Raw genomic sequence first — 14,174 nt, 5'->3', positions numbered from 1 at the left:
AAAAGCAGCAATTTCTAATCTTTTTACACCTTATTGGTTCAGTAGTCAATAACAGAGAACTGAAAGTTGATATCGCAGCAGTTGTTAACCATAAAAACCCCAAACTGGTAAATTTATTGTAGTATTACGTCACATATAAAGTTTTTAAGCAGAAATGGCATCTTGAGTATTATACTATCTGTATTAAGCCTTGTCCTCAGCGACAGTGAATGTAACACATTCAGGCAGAGTGAGCAACAACACACTCACACTGGTTATCACTACTGACACATCAAAAGGGGAAGTGAGCAAACATGGCAATAATTATAACCTATTATATCATGACTAAGAATATAAAAATAAATGGTGTCCTTGTTGTAATACGGCAGGTGATTGCTCAAGGTATCTGATCAAAGAGCACCTGAGGACAAACAGAGTTGATCTTATTCTCCAAAGTGGACAAACTAGATAGAAATCACGTATAAAACTGTGTTGTAAAAGCTTTCAATCTTCGTTTTTTGTGGTTACAGCAGTTTTAATTCTGTTACGTGTCTTTTCGGTTGTGTTTGCGAGGGTCTACTTGAGTCACAGTTCCTCTTTGATGTTGCAGTTTTCATGTGTTTGGCGTATATTTCATACCTTGACTGACGCACGAGCAATTCAGGCCTCATTGAGTCTAAGCTGCTTTAAAAAGTCACTAAAAATGTTGTTACCTTAAATATTAAACCTAATTGCACAATTTGAAACCTTTACATACATGAGATGGCCAAAATAAAGTTAAAAAAACAGAACATAAAGACAGTTATTAGTTTTGAAATACTACATTAGTTTCAAAAGCAGCTAAAAAAAAGTGAACCGTGATAAAACGTCCAAAACTCATGATCAGGGAAACACATGAAAAGTGTATCTGCAAAGAGGAACAGTGATCACATGTAGACACTCACGCTCAATGTGCAATCAAAAATATCCTCAAAAATGGCACATTATAAGTTTTAGAGGGAAAATTTTGTTTAGAGCTATTGCAGCTTTAGTATAGAGTTTTCATTCACTCTTAAGGAGCTGAGAAAGTTAAAAAAAAAAAAAACAACAACAACAACAAGTCTTTTGAGTGTCCTGTAGATGTGTTAAATGGTCAGACGGGACTGATCTGATGTCAGTGGTATGTGTTTAATGTCCCTGCAGAGTGGGTGTTTGGTGGGGCTAGACTCTGCGTGGGCTGACACAGACATACACAAACTGCAGTGACATTACTGGCTATTTGGCGTCCCAGTTTGTGCCCTTTTCTTGGTAAAGCCCCTTCCAGTCAGTATTTATGAAGAGAAGGGTAGTGGTGAAGTTACGGTTAGAGTCGCACTAATAATACTACCAACGCTTTTTTTCTGGGTCGCGGTGACCAACACGACCAATCCTCAGGCAGACGGTAATCATGAAAACTCAAAGTGCGACTAAAGCCAAGCCACAGTATATTCCCCACTTGACCAGTATGACTGATGTTCAAGGTAACTCAGACAAAAACAATGGCTCATAAATTTCCAACCTTCGAGCTGAGCCTCAGACTTCACATTTATTTCTGTTATAGGAATTCCTAAAAATGTATTTTTGTATGTTATAATTGTTATTACTGGCTAACTACTGCTAACTTGTCCTGTATCCTGTGCCTGTTGCCATACAGTCAGCTCTGTGTGGGTTTTTATGGCATTTCTATATTGCACTTTTTAATGTTCACTACTGTGCAATATCAGTATTCCAGGTGTACTACTACTTTCAGTTCAACTGTGCAATATATGTTGTTTTTTTGATATGGTATATTATCACCATATAAGACCAATATTACTTTTGCACATGTTACTATTATTTTACTATATTTTTTACTACTATTGTTTTTATTGCCCTTGTATTTACTTATTATTTATTGTTCTTTATTCTTTTTTTATTGACACTCTTCTATTTTTACTGTCCACTTTGCTGCTGCCATTATGTAAATTTCCCCACTGTGGGACTAATAAAGGAATACCTTATCTCTTACCTTATCTTAACAATATGGTACGATCTTCTAGTTGCGTCTTATAATTTTGAACGGCCTATATGTTAGGTGTTACGATGTTACCTTTCTTCTAAACTGTAGCTGCATATTTCAACATTTAATCAACATTAATATTGTGTTTATCATAAGCATATCCTATTGCTTATTGTTGCACTGCATGTCTGCATACTAGGGATGTCCCGATCCAGCTTTTTGCACTTCCGATCCGATACCGATATTGTAGCTTTTAGCATAGGCCGATACCGATACCGGCCGATCCAAGCATGTATTAAAGATTAAAGATATTTACTTATTTTGTTGTTATACTCATGTTGAAAAGGGTTTTACTCTTAAGAAATACTAGCCAACTTAATTAGGTTAGTTTGAATAATCCACAATGGTTGGTAATTAGAAGCTGACCTGTTTATTCTTAACAGGGTTAAATAAACACAAAATAGACAAAATAATAAATAGTCAATTAACCACACAAACTGAATTGGCATCAGTGCTCTGCTCTTGAACAACAAGAGTGTAAACCAAGGCTTAAAAAGCCATCAGTGCAAACAATATTGTAAACTGTATTAAAAAAGCAAAACACACAAAAAAGCTGAGTAGAAAATAAATAGTGGGATGCTGGACAGGTCGCTAGGTGTGCTGAAAAACGCGGACCGGATTTGGAGGGGAAAGCTGAAAAAAACTGGAATGGATTACCTACAACGGTGCGCTGGAAAACACGGACCGAGTTTTGAAAACAAACTGGATCGGGAGTCCGGATCGGGATTTTCCTGTGCAGGCCGATCCGATATTGATATGCATTTTTTTGCTAATATCGGCGGCCGATCCGATCCAAATATCGGATCGGGACATCCCTACTGCTTACATCAATAATCATTATTGTGCCAGCTGTGTTTTGTTGCCTTGTCTTGCTTGCATGGCTATATGTACCAAATAGTGGATATTGTTGCTCTATTATTGTACCATTATGTTGTTGTTTCCTATTGCTCTGCATGGCTTGTGCACTGTTGAAAATCAGTTAGCGGCTAAATTTGCCACATTTACAGCAATGTTTATTCATGTGTGTCCTTAAAAATAAATGAACTAAATCTTTGGTGTGAGCTCATTTTATGTATGACTTGTGATGCTGAGTGTGTTTGGTGAGGTTTTTTTGTAGTTTGCACTTGGGCTTAAAGGTCACCTGTAATGTTTTCTGGAAAATAAACAAAAAGTTGTGTTTACATTCAGCATTTCTTACCAAAACACACTGTGTGTATCCTTGAGGTCTAGCAAACATGTTGAGTGTGTTTCCTTTCTTAAAACATTTAGAAAAGATGACCAACAAAACTTTTTTAATTGTGAATTGTTTATATCATGTTTACTAGCCTCTGTAAGCACGTTTCTTCAACTGTTGATCAGTGGGATAAAGTGAAATCGGCAGCAGGAATGTGCATCACGTGGCCCGTGCACTCTCACGCATGCTTGATACGTGCAATATGTGCTACCAGTGATCAGAAACTCAGGTTATCTCCACAGATACGGGATAAATGGTGCAGTATGCTCAGTGTTCACAGGCCAATGCACGTTTACTCTCTTATATTGCAGTTTGATTTAATTTCTTCAGAAAACAAGAACGCAAAACAAACAGCAACAGACAAAACAATGTGAAGCTGACAGGTCCAGACACGCACTATACCCTTCTCCATCTGAATGATTCACTTTATTGAAGAGATTTATGACGGCACGTTCAATGAGACTTTGATGAGAAACACCTCCGGGACAGTAAAAAACACTCCTGCTCCGCTGTCGAGCCTCAGCCTGTTGTTTAAAAGACGAGCCAGTAGCGCTGTCTAAACAGCTCCTCACCTCAAACCCTGCAAAACACTTTTAAATGATTTGGAGCACAGAGCGCTTCAGCTATGTGGCGAAAGGGGGGGGGGGGACTATGACCCCAAATTCCCTGCTGAGCTCCTGTGTCTGTGTTTGTGTGTGTCAGCCCCAGACTGAAGATTTGAAGGACATGGGTTGGATCTGACGGCTTCCAAGAATCCAGACCAGCAGTTTTCAACCTTCAGCTCCTACCTACAGCAACAGAGACTGGCCTATACAACTCACCACAGACTTTAAGTCCCAACTCACGTTGACAAATATAGATACTGATGACGCAGGAATACCTTCATTTTGTTTATGTTTACTGACAAATTTAATTGTAAAAAGGGCATACTGTTCTGCCTCAAATCCATAAAAATTAACTGAAGACTGATTAAAGGAGGGGGCTGATTTCAGCATGTTTCACTAGATAAATAAATATAATACTTTAAATGTATCCAGTAGTAGTAGCGTAGTATGTGTGATCAGGGCTGCAGCTGATTATTTGATTTGCCTGTAAAATGTTAGTAAATTGTCAGTTTGATCAGAGTTCACTTAAAATCCAGGGTGACATCTTCAAATGTCTTTATTTGTCTGACCAACTGTCCAAAAACTCAGAGATATTCAATTTACAGTTGTTGAAAACAGAGAATGGCAGCAAATTCTCACAGGAGCCGCATGATCAATCAAAAGATGTGCTTTTGGTCTCTGAACATGACGATCATAATCAAAAAAGGAGTATGAGGTCTGTAAATAATGATTACTCTAGTTAGGCTATCAGTTTATGTTCAGATTATGGTCCTAAATGAACCAGTCAATAAATAATTTGGTCTATAAAATGTCAGAAAATGGAGTAATTTATGAAAACATGAAAAGTTTCTGAAACTCATGGCGATGACATAGTTGGTACTGGAAGATCTTTAATTTACTATCACATAAGACTGTGAACAAGCCAGCAGATTCTGCACATTTCCATTCACTTTACTCACTATACTGACTATGTTTTGATCCTCAGACCTTCAAAAGGAAAATTTATGAACCTGTCGATAACATTTTCTGGAGTGCTTTGAAGGACTTATATAGTGACTATCACAAGACAAATAAAAGTAGAAAATGCTCACGATCGGAGTGGCAGGAACGAGCGGATGTTTGGCTTTTATCTGTTTTAAAAACAACCTTAATGATCAATTGATAGCTAAAATATCTGCCTATTATTTTTCAGTCAATCAAATAATTGTTTCAGCAGCTCCCAAGTAAAAAAAAAAAATCAAATACAATCAAGCATAAAGTCTCAATGCCAGCAGGATTGTGCAAGAAATGACTTAATACACCAAACTCTGCATTGAAATATCCAAACCTTTCCTGACCTGCATTGGTTTTTATTTCCTTCTGTGGAGAGAACATGCAAGGCTAGTTAAAACTCAATGGAGCAGAATGCCTGTTTATCTCGAGGGCTCCTTTATTCTCTCTCTGATTGAGAACGAGAGGCAAAGCGCTGACGTTCTCCTGTCAAAGAGATCGAGTGAAACTGATGTCCAAAAAAAATGAAAGGCACAAATTGGTATAGATTTTTTTTTCCACAGGGGGAGAAACTGTGTCAACATCATTGTGTTTCATGACCCGAAGCTGAGGCTGAACCTGACCTTTAAGCCCAACCAGCATGCCTGTGTGTGTGTGAATGGACGGGAGCGCAAGCTGTTCACACACACACACACACACACACACACACCAAAACAACCACGTCATACATTTAGTAATAATCAGCGTAAAGGGGGAGTCCAAATGCAAAAAATTAATGAGGTTATCTGAGAGTGGATAGATAAAATTTAGATTGTGTGTGTGTGTGTGTGTGTGTGTGTGAGTGTGTTAGGCATAAAACCGACTCAGACAGAGCAGATTGAGCTTCACAGAGATGGGGAGGAGGAGGAAGAAGGAGGGGCAAAACAAACACTCTGAGGCATGCCCAGTTACTCTCAGAGACACAAACATATACACAGTGTGTGTTCAGGCTGGCGATGGTCTGGGCAGTTCTGAACACACACACACACACACACACACACACACACACACACACACACACACACACACACACACACACACACACACACACACACACACACACACACACACAAACACACACATTTTTCTCCCTGTGGGCTCAGACCTTTGGACATGGGCTTTTTACAACGCGCTGCCAAACCTCATACTCAAATGAAAGTCTAAGCTCACTAAAAAGATGCCAGAGGTCGCTGTGAGAAGCTCAACGAGTTTTACATTCTGGTTTTTTGTTGTCTTCTGATGTTTCTCTTTAAGCTGAAGTATATATAGTTGAATATTAAAAGTTGAACAGTGATGTCCAAAAGAAAATCCATACAATAGTTTTTTTATTTTAGGGGGGCGGGGGGGCATTTAAAAAAATTTCTTTTACATGCCTGCAGCAGATAAGTGCATGTAAACATCACAACCTGCGGCAACAATCTGTTCTCTAAGAGGACGGAGGGGGGGATGATGAAGTGGATGATGGATAAAGAAAGGAGGGTGCTCCTGGACAATAGAGCTAACAGACTGTCTCAACAGCTCAGGGCAGCTCAGAGTGTCTGTGGTAGGGCCCCCTGAAAACCCCCCCTTCCCTCTCCTCCGTCTGTCCCACTGTCCCGACCACTGGGCCTCCATCCCATCACTGAAAGAGGAGTGGTTGTAGTGGTAGTGGTGAACAGGGGGGGTTGAAATGACCTTTGTGCCTTTCACAAAGTCTGCGACCAGTCCGTCGAGCCATGACCGACAGAGCTGCAGTCTAATGCCATTTAGCAGAGAGCCACTGTCTTCCAGTAACAACATGTGAAGAGACAAATCATTAATTCTGGATAAATATAATAAACAAAATAAACTTTTGGTGCTGAAATTTGACACACTGCTACTTTACCAATCTGTGTTCAATACATTTCACGAGTTTGATGAAATAATTATTAACTTAAGTGAGATACAACCTTTTTCTCAAGCATTTTCTTATTGTCTTCATCATAAAATAGAGTTTGTTCATCATTTTGTCAAGTGTTTATTTCCAATGTCCGTTATAAACTTTTAATGATAAATTATTTATTATTTTGAGATGAGGTGTAAATAAACATTGTTGGTGAATCCACTTTCCCTCAACCTGCTTCATCTGATTCTAGATGAGTTTGTAATCCTTTCTGTACAGAGGAACCATGTCCTATGTTAATGTGTTTTAAACCCACTTTGGACCTGTTTCTGTAAAACTGTATTAAAACACGTTTTAAATCATTGTTTTGTCACCATTCACATAATCTGCAACAGCAGAATTACAAATCGTACAATCTATAATGTAATTACAAAATACATTTAGTTAGAGTTTCAGTTCTACTGTACTTGAGTTGGCTCTAGGCAGTTGATTAAATGTTGTTTTAACATTAATAACACTTAATTTAACTCTCTAACCCTATTAATAAGCAACGCTGGGCAGCATCTGACCCGACTGGGAGTTGAATCACAAAGTCAGGTTAGACGGTGCAAACTGCCCCTTCAGATCCAGTGTTTTGCACATAATTTTACAGGTCGCTAAGGCAACAAACTTTTTTTTTTTAATGCCAAAAATAACGGCAAATATTCATTCAATCAGAAATCAGTAGTGTTTGGGAGCCTTTGTGCAGCGCTGATCCGAAACATGACTCAAACCTGTGTTGTTGCCTTGTAAACTCTTGGTATCGTAGCTTTTTTAAGGAAACGGGCCTTGAGTGTTGTGTTTGTGTATTTAGTGTGTGGTTGAGCGAGCGACAGAAAAGTGAGGGTGAATGCGAGCGGAGAGGAGGAAAAGGTTAGCAGGAAGTTGTCAACTGACAGTAAATGCACAGTAAAGAATACAATGTGTCAGTTAAGGAAAGCTGCAGCTTCTCAAGGCCAAGAAAAGAAAAGTCTCATCTGTTTTTTCCCCCAACTGGAGGAAAAGTTAGAAATGATTGGTTAGCCTAACCTGACTACGCTCGCCTAAGGTGGACTAACCTCTAAGGTGGACTCTTGTGCTTATTTGAGGTGGATTCTGATTTTAGTGTGTCTGCTGAGGCCATCCAAAAAGTGGAAACACTGAGGTCTGGTTTATGTTATACTTGTGTCAGATTGTGAAGATTTTGAGCAACGAAAACAAACAAAAAACGCGTTGCTTAATCAGTTGGTGACCGTGTAGGTGAAGACAGTAAGAGCAACAGCCACACAACCTAAATCTAGGGGTCGTCATTAAAATCACTGTAATAAAATAAAATCATCTTTAATTATTAATTAAAATAATAAAAATATAATTTCAGTACATTCATATTATCAGTACCTGAAATCAAGGTACCTCATCACACTGATTAGTCCATTAATCACTTTGTCAATCAGCATAATATTAATTACAAAGTATTTTCATAACTGGCTCGTGGTTTAAGACATCAGTCAAATGAAAATGTCAAACCTTTGATGGTTCCAGCAGCCTATCGTCTCATATAACCCAAAACAACCAGAGACATTTAAGGGAAATCAGCAGCACTGAAGTGAAATCTGTACTGATTGATTTAATTTTATCGTCTTACTTTATATATCAGCATTTCAACCATACTTGAAACATAGCGTGTCATGTGGCTGCAATGCATTCTGGTCCACTTGAACAACTGTTAATGGATACATTATCATATCAGTTGTGTAATTATGACACCAGAAAAAGCTCTTTCTCTTTGATTCTTGAGAGCAAAGGGTAAAACTTTAAATTTTCTACCTAATTTTCTCAAAAATCTAAAATATATATTTTTTAAATTTCTTACTTTGCATCTTTGGTTTACACATATATTTCATCATCATGGGCCAGCAGTGATAAACCTGATAAAAATGCTCAAAATGCACATTTTTTTGGCTTGTGAGGACATTCCAGCAGTGGTGCAGCTCACACAGAGCAACATATTCCACATATACACCTCCCACTCTCTCTGGAAAAGCTATCAGACTTCTCTTTTCCTTAGAGAAGAAAAGGGGGGGGGGGGGGGGGGGGGGTAAAGGAAGAAAACCAAGAATAGAGTGTGAGAGAAAAGCAAGTCTAACTGTGGCCCACAGGTGATATCATAGGGCCTGAGGGTGCTGGGACCAGTGAAGGAGGGCCTAATGTGAAATAAGAAACCAGCAGACAGACGACTGGCAAGGCTAGACTCCAAATAACAGAGTCTGGACTCGAAAAACCGGGGAGACGATGGAGGACTGGGAACCATTATTTTTACTGCTAATAGTCAATGAGCTGAGCAGCCTGTCTCTCTCTCTGAAAATGATGAATGACTGAAAATATTCCAGATGTAAGACATCAATAAATTCTCTCCACAGTCCAGTTAATTTTTCCTACAGTAGGGCAGAGGGTGGCCAGGTTTATTCATTCTTTTAAACAGGAATCCCACACCGTACCATCCACCATCTGTTCAAGACATCCCACAACAAGAAGTGACATTTATAAAATAAAAAACCTCACAGTACATTTCAGGGTTGATCGGCCTTGTTAAATAGCTGATATGAACTTACTGTGAGAGATTAATTACTACTTGGGACTCAGTACCCTAAAATCAACTGAGTCTCGTTGACTACTGAAATCTAACTTTACATTTGTCATTTTAAATGGCTTTTCCATGCTTGGTAACCAACTATTTGTTCATTTTGAAGCCTAGATTTTTTCGTCTACAGTTGATTCATTTGTTTCTAAGCTCATGGTCATAGATTTCAAATACAGGCCAAGATTTTTTTAACTTTACAGTTTGCTTACACTGAGGTTTAATGAAAACACTCAAAATACTTATTGTACATCATCCAAGAGCATAAAACAAAAATTGTAATATGATAAAATATTGTGAAAGTCCACTACTGTGAACAAATCAGCCAAAAATAATTAGATACACTGTCATTACCAAATCCCCTTCTGTGGAGTCACAAACTTTTCCACATTTAATTAACCCTTACATGCATGAATTATGATTTTTCTCCTAAGTTTTTTCATTTCTCTTTAGACATGAAAAAAATATCATTTTTTCTTTCACCAAATAATATACTATTACATTATAATAACATAAATCAACTGATCTACAACCAAAAACATTACTGCAGGTTTAGTGGTGATGTATGGGATGACGCACTAGTGTCCACTGTGGTGGCTGAAGTGTAACTATGCCATCAAAATCCTTTCATACATAAGAAAATAGCTTATAGCACAGTGACCACTATGCGTGAAAGGGTTAAATCAATCAATATCTAATCTTATATACATTTCTGCATTTGTGAGTAACTGAAAGCTAAAATAACTAGAGCTGAAAGAAGTCTTGCTGGCTGACAATATGAAATTTAAATTAAATGTATCTGACGCATTTACAGCTACAACCTACTGTACTTTACCACTTACTCCAAATACTGAGGGTCAAGACTCAGAGCTGTTAAAGTGATGAGAGTAAATGTTGATAAGATACAAACCAAAGATTAACTGAGAGACGACTAAATCAGGTGATCATATTTCCAAAGAAGAATCGCTATGCTGTGACACCACGAAAACGCAAATATAGACACCAGCTGCAAAGATCACGTTAACCAAAGAGCAGCTAATTTATTAATTTTTATTTTAGCTGTTACACAATTAACATGAAGTCGATATGATCTAGTGCCGCTGATGTTTGTCATTTCAAACAGAGACTGCAACGGTCGGCTGCAACTGAGGAGCCTGACTGCTATACCTGAGTGAGGAGAGATAAAAGATTCGATAGAATAGAAAGAGATTTGCTTGTTTCAGAGCAGAGGATAGCAAAGAGGATATTTTCATACACATTTCAACAATAGAAACACATCTCCGCACACATCTCTACATTCATCCATCCATCCATCCATCCATTGTCTACATTCCTATTGAACTGATTGTTGTTGGAGGCTAGAGCCAAGTCAAGGTTCTCATCAGACGGGTAACGAGTCTATTACAGATAAATTCAACCCTTAAATTCACACTTACACACAAATCTGAGTTTCTCATTCATATTCTGCATATATTTGGACTGTGAGAGGAAACCAGGGGGGCTCCCTGCCGATCAAGCAAAATAAATCGTCAGTCAAATTTCAGTAGAAGTTCACCACCTCGTCACAGTAAGTTCATAGAGAGAAAACATTTGTTTTACAGGGTTAACGCTACAACTGTGAAAATCTACACCAAATGAAAACAAGCAATAAAACTGCTCTCAGATGAGCAATTTCTCAAGACAAATTTGATCAGGGTGTAGTCCAAGCCCAGGCTCCTTTGTTGCTATATTAGCGGTTCTCTGTAGTAAAATGAGAGAGAGACCCTTTTAGCTTCACTTCAGATTTTCGTTCTGCTACTTTAGCTGAAGTGGTGTGCTCTGCTCTTTAGAGCAGATTCAAGGATGAATATTTCAAAACTCATCAGATTACTGTTTTTTCCAACCATGCTTATCTTTCACAACTTTGGCTAACTTTTCTTTCGCTTTCTGTATTTCAAAATGTTTAATTGTACTCCTGGTTTAAACGTAATCTCTTCCTCTCTCTTCTTAAACCCTGCTCCTTCATGTCAAGTTGTTTTCCCACATATATCCAGCTGTAGTCCAGCACCCGTAGCAGCAGTGGTGGTAGTGGCCAGTGGAGCACAAAGGCAGGCTTGTTGTCTGGTGAACGTGTCTGTGTGTACGTAAGTTAGCATGTGTGTGTGTTGCTGTGTGTGTGTGTTTCTGTGTGCACGCGCACTCCCCCGCAGATAGTGAGACGGCCAAGTCGAGGCAGAGCTGTCTCTCTAACCCCCTCCACTCCTGGTTCAAGCCGCAAACCAAACAGCAGCCCACGCCCTCCTCAAGGACCCGGCAGGCAGAGAGAGCATTCCTCTGAGCTGACTAACCACACATACACACGAATACACACACACAGAAATATGTATGATGATATAAAATTCATATGATATTACTTTCACTGTTCCTCTTAGTGAAGCAACCTCAATGTGGCACTTTTTTATTCATTAGTTTGGTGAACATATAATACTGAATGACTGTTTAAAGCCTCTTTTGTCAAGTTTTTAAGTATAATGTGTTTTTCATTTAAACGTCAGAAGTGTCCGCAATAAAAAACACATTTTCACAACTTCATCATATCATCACGGTTCCACTGAGAGGCAGTAAATATTCTAACAGGTTTTACCCAGCAGCAGCCGCTGAGCTTCGTCTTATTCCATTTTTTTTGGGTCAAAGCTATTTGGTTACGTCAAGGTAAACATATAACACATGTCGTTAAAAACACACAAACACGCACACTAATCCGTCAGAAGTCACTGCAGTATCTCTTTTTTATCATGCAAATCAAAGAACGACAGGGACACTGGACCTGAATGAAGGAAGCGACTTATTATCATCATTAGGGCGGCCGACCGCACACAGACAGACGACACACATAAACTCTCCGTGACCTGTCTTGTATCGTGTCCTTGTTGAACAATGCTGTCTCGGATGACTCAGGTGTGCAATTTGACATGAAAGCTGCCTCAGTGAGTGTGAGTGTGTATATGTGTGTGTGTAACAGTGCATGTGTAAGAAAAAAAAAGAGGACATTGTAGACGTTGGACCACAATGACGTGTAATTAAGATGAAGGTGAGAAAGAGAGAGAGAAACTAACAAACACCTCCCAGTGTGTAACTGTGATTCCAACTTACCTTTATTTTCATTATCGATTTAATCTGCTGTTCTACAAAATCACCTTCAAAAGCGAAGATATTCTGTTCACTGTGATATAACTAATCATTTGAGCTCTACTGTCGATAATTTTACATTATCGTCAGTAAGTTGTTTAAAGGGGAATGTATGTTAATGAAATGGACAAAATATTAGTAACACTATGACCTCAATAATGACAAATAAAGTAGATTTATCACCTTTCTGACAGTATCAACAAAAACTGTAAATGTATAAGCTTCATAAAAGTAGAGATTGTTGTTTTGGATTGCATTAGATTGCACAGTTATAGCTAATGAAGTGTCTGTTGTGTGTGTACATACACAATTCAGGCAATATTCACACAGGATGTATAGACTTCTGCTGCTGCAGCTCTGTTATGCCAAATGACAGGATGTGTAGAACGGTTGTGCATACTTTATTTACAGTACAGTATATGTGCGTGAGTGTGCAGCATTATATAGCCGTGGCAGTATACACAGTATTTTACTGACAGAGTAAAAGCAATGTGTGTGTGTGTGTGTGTGTGTGTGTGTGTGTGTGTGTGTGTGTGTGTGTGTGTGTGTGTGTGGTGTATTTAATGTAGTCTGCCATGCAGGCACACGCAGACACACTTCTTTTGAAGTTGAACTGCTGTCTCGCTGAAAAACAAACCGGTTTTATCTCTGCTATTAGCCCGTTTGATTTTTTTATGTGTGTGTTTTTTTGCTTTTTTTTTGCATTCAAACCACACTAACCGCAGTCTCCTCCTGATAAGCTGGAGAATCCAGTACGCTGCCGCCTGCCAAATATTCTGTCTCCCTCTCTTCCTTCATTTAAACCCTCGGCTTTTTGGTTTTACCCTTTCTCTTTCACATTCTATTCCCCACAGATTTCAATCGCTGCACTTAATTAACACTGTTTTCATTTCTTTCTCTTTCTCTCTGTGTACGTCTGCCTATCATTTATGAGTCAACCTCCTTCGTTAAACACAATCTCCCACTATCATGACGGTCCCTCTCCTCCAGCACCAGACACAACAGCGGGAATCCCCAACTCGTTGGCACTCTGTTCTCCCTCCTTATCACCTGCTCACTTTCTCTCTCGTGGTCCAAACACCGCAGCACGAGCCTGGCTGACAAAACTTATCAACTGAGTAGAGCTCGGTAGAGATTGAAGATTTTGAAAACCAGCACCTATGTCTTAAGTTTTGAGTCTGATACCAAAGTGATAGTTTATCGGAGATCTTATTTTAAGAAATGTAAATATGTTTTCCTATGAAAAAATGTTTTTCATTTAACAGAAGTTGCCTAAATTCAAGGGAACACCAGCAGTTAGTATCTGATCAAAGTATAAGTAAACAAGATTACATACATTTTTTTAGCAGTTTTTACTTCTTGACAACTTTTTTGCGACACATGCATTTACGTGAATATCAAGGTTCAATACCACAAGTTTTCTGCTTTGACTTTCGGTCCGGGGTCCTTACCAAATTTTACTGCAACAATTTTACTGTAAGGGCTGTGCATTGGTGTAAAATGGTAACCACACGTTTCTGTTACAAGATCACCACAAGCCCACTATGGGACTGCTTGAGTAAACT

General features: G+C 38.7%; 1 protein-coding gene across 1 annotated transcript in view; it reads right to left on the bottom strand.

Moving 5' to 3' along the window:
- Nucleotides 1–14,174, bottom strand: part of LOC133985300 (mothers against decapentaplegic homolog 3) — a 32,646-nt gene that overhangs the window by 10,614 nt on the left and 7,858 nt on the right. The window lies entirely within an intron of this gene.

The sequence above is a fragment of the Scomber scombrus genome, chromosome 1 (assembly GCF_963691925.1).
Source record: "Scomber scombrus chromosome 1, fScoSco1.1, whole genome shotgun sequence".
Classification (NCBI taxonomy): domain Eukaryota; kingdom Metazoa; phylum Chordata; class Actinopteri; order Scombriformes; family Scombridae; genus Scomber; species Scomber scombrus.
This window is presented reverse-complemented; position numbering and strand designations above follow the sequence as displayed.